General features: G+C 39.8%; 7 non-coding genes across 7 annotated transcripts; all 7 read right to left on the bottom strand.

Moving 5' to 3' along the window:
* Positions 1–745: 745 nt before the first annotated feature.
* trnaa-ugc (transfer RNA alanine (anticodon UGC)) lies at positions 746–817 on the bottom strand. Its single transcript has one exon. It is a non-coding gene; the product is annotated as a tRNA-Ala (tRNA).
* A 353-nt stretch (positions 818–1,170) lies between these two features.
* trnaa-ugc (transfer RNA alanine (anticodon UGC)) lies at positions 1,171–1,242 on the bottom strand. The gene has a single exon. It is a non-coding gene; the product is annotated as a tRNA-Ala (tRNA).
* A 462-nt stretch (positions 1,243–1,704) lies between these two features.
* trnaa-ugc (transfer RNA alanine (anticodon UGC)) lies at positions 1,705–1,776 on the bottom strand. Its single transcript has one exon. It is a non-coding gene; the product is annotated as a tRNA-Ala (tRNA).
* Positions 1,777–2,129: 353 nt separating this feature from the next.
* On the bottom strand, positions 2,130–2,201 carry trnaa-ugc (transfer RNA alanine (anticodon UGC)). The gene has a single exon. It is a non-coding gene; the product is annotated as a tRNA-Ala (tRNA).
* Positions 2,202–3,303: 1,102 nt separating this feature from the next.
* On the bottom strand, positions 3,304–3,375 carry trnaa-ugc (transfer RNA alanine (anticodon UGC)). The gene has a single exon. It is a non-coding gene; the product is annotated as a tRNA-Ala (tRNA).
* A 353-nt stretch (positions 3,376–3,728) lies between these two features.
* On the bottom strand, positions 3,729–3,800 carry trnaa-ugc (transfer RNA alanine (anticodon UGC)). Its single transcript has one exon. It is a non-coding gene; the product is annotated as a tRNA-Ala (tRNA).
* A 3,337-nt stretch (positions 3,801–7,137) lies between these two features.
* Positions 7,138–7,209, bottom strand: trnaa-cgc (transfer RNA alanine (anticodon CGC)). Its single transcript has one exon. It is a non-coding gene; the product is annotated as a tRNA-Ala (tRNA).
* Between the last annotated feature and the right edge of the window lie 291 nt (positions 7,210–7,500).

The raw sequence follows: 7,500 nt of genomic DNA, 5'->3' as shown, positions 1-7,500 counted from the left end.
AGAGATTTAGGGCTTTCATTTTTACTATACAACATGAGAATTATCATGAAACATCAGCAATTACTCTGGTTTTTCATAAAGGGAGAACAGCACCTGAAAACTACTTGGAGATGCTGGAGATTGAACCCAGGACCTCATACACGCAAGATGTGCTCTACCACTGAGCTACATCCCCATCAGGTTTCTCCTTTGTTGTTCGTATGATATTTAGGGATTTAACTTGATCATGTTACAACTGATTACCAGAAATTATTTTGTGACTTGTACAATGAGCTCAAATGTAGAGCTTCCAAGAAGCTTGATTTCCAGTATGTTTTACTCAGAGATTTAGGGCTTTCATTTTTACTATACAACATGAGAATTATCATGAAACATCAGCAATTACTAAGGTTTTTCATAAAGTGAGAACAGCACCTGATAACTACTTGAAATGCTGGGGATTGAACCCAGGACCTCATACACGCAAGATGTGCTCTACCACTGAGCTACATCCCCATCAGGTCTCTCCTTTGTTGTTTGTTGATATTTAGGGATTAAACTTGATCGTGTTACAACTGACTACTGGAAATTATTTTGTGACTTGTACAATAAGCTCAAACATAGAGCTTCCAAGAAGCTTGATTTCCAGTAGGTTTTACTCAGAGATTTAGGGCTTTCATTTTTACTATACAACATGAGAAATATGATGAAACATCAGCAATAACTCAGGTTTTTCATAAAGGGAGAACAGCACCTGAAAACTACTTGGAAATGCTGGGGATTGAACCCAGGACCTCATACATGCAAAGCATGCGCTCTACCACTGAGCTACATCCCCAGCTTGTTAAGCAACACTTTGGCTAAGATGTTTATGGTTTTTCGTCTTCGGAGGCAAGAAGCATAGAAAAGGAACTACTGTGTGACTTGTAAATCAGAAGCAACGCCAACACTTATTCAAGCGTTCTTAAAACCATGAGAGCATTTGGAGATGATGGGGATTGAACCAAGGACCTCATAGATGCGCTCTACCACTGAGCTTCATCCCCAGCTAAGTAAGCTGCACTGTGGCTAAGATGTTAAGGGTTTTTCGTCTTCGGAGGCAAGAGGCAGAGAAAAGGAACTACTGAATGACTTATAAGGCAGATGCAACGCCAACACTTATTCAAGCGTTCTTAAAACCATGAGAGCATTTGGAGATGCTGGGGATTGAACCCAGGACCTCATACATGCAAAGCATGCGCTCTACCACTGAGCTACATCCCCAGCTGAATAAGCTTCAATGTGGCTAATATGTTTAGGGATTTTCGTCTTACTGGAAGCAGAGAAGAGGAACAATTGTGTGACTTGTAAATAAGATGCGACGTCAACACTTATTCAGGCATACTTAAAATCATGAAGGCATTTGGAGAAGCTGGGGATTGAACCCAGATACCCATACATGCGAAACATGAGCTCTACTACTGAGCTACATCCCCATCAGATTTCTCCTTTGTTGTTTGTTGATATTTAGGGATTAAACTTGATCGTGTTACAACTGACTACTGGAAATTATTTTGTGACTTGTACAATAAGCTCAAACGTAGAGCTTCCAAGAACCTTGATTTCCAGTAGGTTTTACTCAGAGATTTAGGGCTTTCATTTTTACTATACAACATGAGAAATATGATGAAACATCAGCAATAACTCAGGTTTTTCATAAAGGGAGAACAGCACCTGAAAACTACTTGGAAATGCTGGGGATTGAACCCAGAACCTCATACATGCAAAGCATGCGCTCTACCACTGAGCTACATCCCCAGCTTGTTAAGCAACACTTTGGCTAAGATGTTTATGGTTTTTCGTCTTCGGAGGCAAGAAGCATAGAAAAGGAACTACTGTGTGACTTGTAAATCAGAAGCAACGCCAACACTTATTCAAGCGTTCTTAAAACCATGAGAGCATTTGGAGATGATGGGGATTGAACCCAGGACCTCATAGATGCGCTCTACCACTGAGCTTCATCCCCAGCTAAGTAAGCTGCACTGTGGCTAAGATGTTAAGGGTTTTTCGTCTTCGGAGGCAAGAGGCAGAGAAAAGGAACTACTGAATGACTTATAAAGCAGATGCAACGCCAACACTTATTCAAGCGTTCTTAAAACCATGAGAGCATTTGGAGATGCTGGGGATTGAACCCAGGACCTCATACATGCAAAGCATGCGCTCTACCACTGAGCTACATCCCCAGCTGAATAAGCTTCAATGTGGCTAATATGTTTAGGGATTTTCGTCTTACTGGAAGCAGAGAAGAGGAACAACTGTGTGACTTGTAAATAAGATGCGACGTCAACACTTATTCAGGCATACTTAAAATCATGAAGGCATTTGGAGAAGCTGGGGATTGAACCCAGATACCCATACATGCGAAACATGAGCTCTACTACTGAGCTACATCCCCATCAGATTTCTCCTTTGTTGTTTGTTGATATTTAGGGATTAAACTTGATCGTGTTACAACTGACTACTGGAAATTATTTTGTGACTTGTACAATAAGCTCAAACGTAGAGCTTCCAAGAACCTTGATTTCCAGTAGGTTTTACTCAGAGATTTAGGGCTTTCATTTTTACTATACAACATGAGAATTATCATGAAACATCAGCAATTACTCTGGTTTTTCATAAAGGGAGAACAGCACCTGAAAACTACTTGGAGATGCTGGAGATTGAACCCAGGACCTCATACACGCAAGATGTGCTCTACCACTGAGCTACATCCCCATCAGGTTTCTCCTTTGTTGTTCGTATGATATTTAGGGATTTAACTTGATCATGTTACAACTGATTACCAGAAATTATTTTGTGACTTGTACAATGAGCTCAAATGTAGAGCTTCCAAGAAGCTTGATTTCCAGTATGTTTTACTCAGAGATTTAGGGCTTTCATTTTTACTATACAACATGAGAATTATCATGAAACATCAGCAATTACTAAGGTTTTTCATAAAGGGAGAACAGCACCTGATAACTACTTGAAATGCTGGGGATTGAACCCAGGACCTCATACACGCAAGATGTGCTCTACCACTGAGCTACATCCCCATCAGGTCTCTCCTTTGTTGTTTGTTGATATTTAGGGATTAAACTTGATCGTGTTACAACTGACTACTGGAAATTATTTTGTGACTTGTACAATAAGCTCAAACATAGAGCTTCCAAGAAGCTTGATTTCCAGTAGGTTTTACTCAGAGATTTAAGGCTTTCATTTTTACTATACAACATGAGAAATATGATGAAACATCAGCAATAACTCAGGTTTTTCATAAAGGGAGAACAGCACCTGAAAACTACTTGGAAATGCTGGGGATTGAACCCAGGACCTCATACATGCAAAGCATGCGCTCTACCACTGAGCTACATCCCCAGCTTGTTAAGCAACACTTTGGCTAAGATGTTTATGGTTTTTTGTCTTCGGAGGCAAGAAGCATAGAAAAGGAATTACTGTGTGACTTGTAAATCAGAAGCAACGCCAACACTTATTCAAGCGTTCTTAAAACCATGAGAGCATTTGGAGATGATGGGGATTGAACCCAGGACCTCATAGATGCGCTCTACCACTGAGCTTCATCCCCAGCTAAGTAAGCTGCACTGTGGCTAAGATGTTAAGGGTTTTTCGTCTTCGGAGGCAAGAGGCAGAGAAAAGGAACTACTGAATGACTTATAAAGCAGATGCAACGCCAACACTTATTCAAGCGTTCTTAAAACCATGAGAGCATTTGGAGATGCTGGGGATTGAACCCAGGACCTCATACATGCAAAGCATGCGCTCTACCACTGAGCTACATCCCCAGCTGAATAAGCTTCAATGTGGCTAATATGTTTAGGGATTTTCGTCTTACTGGAAGCAGAGAAGAGGAACAACTGTGTGACTTGTAAATAAGATGCGACGTCAACACTTATTCAGGCATACTTAAAATCATGAAGGCATTTGGAGAAGCTGGGGATTGAACCCAGATACCCATACATGCGAAACATGAGCTCTACTACTGAGCTACATCCCCATCAGATTTCTCCTTTGTTGTTTGTTGATATTTAGGGGTCAAGCACCGAAGGTGCTGTGACACCTATTGGAATTGTTAGTATTATTATTATTATTCTGCGTCTTCTTCTTCTTAGCCATAGGCGTCTATGGCAGCCCTATGAACCGTACATAGGAAAATGATGAAATTTGGCACAGTTGCAGTGGTGGTCTTAAAAAGTCATGTGACCAAAAATGGGGTCTCTAGTACTAACTCTATAGCGCCACCAGCAGTGCAAAAATTCAATGTTCAAATGGTTATAACTGCTGATCCGCTTGATCTATGAAAATTCTACTTAGTACACGTGATTGCTCTCATCCTGCTTATTGAATTTGATACTTTACAGTAAAACTCCACCCATTACAGTAGCGGCCATTTTGAAATGTACAGTATTTCGTTTTTTCGCTACTCCTCCTTTAAATGTGGTTCAATTCTTATGAGATTTGGCACAGGTGATCTTTGGAGTGAGCCGCACAGAAATGACCGAACAGAATTTTGATATTTATCTTTGTTCAAAAGTAATAAATGCGCAAACTTAACGAGGTTGACGCAAAAATGGTTTTGAAGCTGTAACTTAGTCATTCTTTGATCAATTGAAATGAAATTTAGTACACTTCATGTGGACCATGAACTTGGGGTCCATGCCAAATTTGGTGACAGCGCCACCTATGGGTCATGAGATAATAAAATAGGCTATTTTTGCCCATAACTTCTGAACTGTTTGTCAGAAAATTATGATCTTAAAGTCTATGGATTGCTTACCTCATGCCGCATCTGTCGATGTGTATTATGCCGTGTTTGAACGAACCGCCTGTCCGCCATTTTGAAATCTTAGATAATTTGTTATATTTTTTTAACTATTGGACATATCCGCGCAAAAATTAGTAGGGAGCTTCGACATGATGTCCTGAAGGTACCTGGGAACTCAGAGTACAGCGCCACCTAGGGGTTATAAACTATAACAGTTCTTATGGAACTGCTTATAACTTCTGAATACTTTGTCTGATATTAATTTCTTTTTGAAATTGTATTCACTGGTTTATGCCGATTGCAACGATACCTCGTTTGTCATTTTCCAACATTCTGTTCATGTGTTATTGTAAAGCATATGGTAGATGATTTTTTCGCTACTCTTTTTACAAATTTTGTTTATTTTGCGCCAAGTACTGCTCGTATAATGTTTGGAGCAATCTGGACAGAAATGACTGAACAGATTTTTGATATTCTGTTCTCTTTCTTAGAAATACCACTCCAAAGTTGACCGTGCCTGTAACATTGTCTATTTGTCATAGTAAATTAATGTGACTGTAAATTACATTGTATAGCATTACTATACAGAATGATCTTCTTGTCTTCAATCTCACTTGAGCTTTTTGATTCTCATATACATTGTATTTCTGTTAGTTCTGCTCTGCACTGTCAGTTCTGCATCTGTGATGATTGGCATATGGCAATCCTTGCAGCACCTAAGCTGTTTTTTGCTTCCCCTTGAGCTGTGTTAACTGAGTTGCTCATCTGGTTAACCACTTGCCATGAGATTCTTATGTCATGGGTTCGAATCCCATGTGCCGTCATTTTTTGTCTTAACTTTTTTCTCACTTAAGTTTTGTGATTTTCATACTATACATTGTATTTCAGTTATTTGTGCTCTCTGTTGTCATTTCTGCACTTTTGGTAATTGCTGGATATCAATGTTTACAGCTCTAAATCTCTATTCTATAGCTTGGACACACCAACTCAGTGGTTTAATCGTTTGCTCAGTGGCGCATGCGTTAACTGCTGTGCTTTGAGAGCATGAGTTCATGGGTTCTAATCCCATGTGCGGTGGTTTTTGTCTTCACTTTTTTTCTCACTTATGTTTTGTGATTTTCATACAATACATTGTATTTCAGTTATTTGTGCTCTATGTTGATATTTCTTTACGTTTGGTAATTGCTGGATATCAATGTTTACAGCTCTAAATCTCTATTCTATAGCTTGGACACACCAACTCAGTAATTTAATTGTTTTCTCAGTGGCGCATGTGGTAAGTGCTGTGCTTTGGGAACCTGAGGTCATGGGTTCGAATCCCAGCTCTTACTTTCACTTATTGAGATTTCCTTTTGCGTTTCCTTTAACACGTTCTTCTCGACCTGTCTGGTTTTCCACACGTGTTATATTTTTGCCATCTTTACTGTTGTTGCTCCGCACTGCAGTGATCCTGCTCTGCATTTGCTTTGCTTCGGGTTCGGGCTCTGTATTGCGCGCTTTCTGCGCTTTGCACATTTGCTGCGTCGTGTGGTTTTTGCTGTGCTTTGCGTGCTCATTGCGCTGAAGGTGCTTGACCCCGCAATTGCTGCTTGCAGCTATATTTAGGGATTAAACTTGATCGTGTTACAACTGACTACTGGAAATTATTTTGTGACTTGTACAATAAGCTCAAACGTAGAGCTTCCAAGAACCTTGATTTCCAGTAGGTTTTACTCAGAGATTTAGGGCTTTCATTTTTACTATACAACATGAGAATTATCATGAAACATCAGCAATTACTCTGGTTTTTCATAAAGGGAGAACAGCACCTGAAAACTACTTGGAGAGGCTGGAGATTGAACCCAGGACCTCATACACGCAAGATGTGCTCTACCACTGAGCTACATCCCCATCAGGTTTCTCCTTTGTTGTTCGTATGATATTTAGGGATTTAACTTGATCATGTTACAACTGATTACCAGAAATTATTTTGTGACTTGTACAATGAGCTCAAATGTAGAGCTTCCAAGAAGCTTGATTTCCAGTATGTTTTACTCAGAGATTTAGGGCTTTCATTTTTACTATACAACATGAGAATTATCATGAAACATCAGCAATTACTAAGGTTTTTCATAAAGGGAGAACAGCACCTGATAACTACTTGAAATGCTGGGGATTGAACCCAGGACCTCATACATGCAAAGCATGCACTCTACCACTGAGCTACATCCCCAGCTCGTTAAGCAACACTGTGGCTAAGATGTTTATGGTTTTTCGTCTTCGGAGGCAAGAAGCATAGAAAAGGAACTACTGTGAGACTTGTAAATCAGATACAACGTCAACACTTATTCAGGGATTCTTAAAATCATGAAGGCATTTGGAGAAGCTGGGGATTGAACCCAGGACCTCATACATGCGAAGCATGCGCTCTACCACTGAGCTACATCCCCATCGGCTGTCTCCTATGTTGTTCGTTGATATTTAGGGATTTAACTTGATCATGTTACAACTGATTACCAGAAATTATTTTATGACTTGTACAATAGGCTCAAACGTAGAGCTTCCAAGAAGCTTGATTTCAGTAGGTTTTACTCAAAGATTTAGGGCTTTCATTTTTACTATACAACATGAGAAATATCATGAAAGATCAGCAATTACTCAGGTTTTTCATAAAGGGAGAACAGCACCTGAAAGTACTTGGAGATGCTGGAGATTGAACCCAGGACCTCATACACGCAAGA

Source organism: Misgurnus anguillicaudatus, chromosome 2 (genome assembly GCF_027580225.2).
Source record: "Misgurnus anguillicaudatus chromosome 2, ASM2758022v2, whole genome shotgun sequence".
NCBI lineage: Eukaryota > Metazoa > Chordata > Actinopteri > Cypriniformes > Cobitidae > Misgurnus > Misgurnus anguillicaudatus.
Note: the sequence above shows the minus strand (reverse complement) of the source record. Positions and strands in the feature narration are given on the sequence as shown.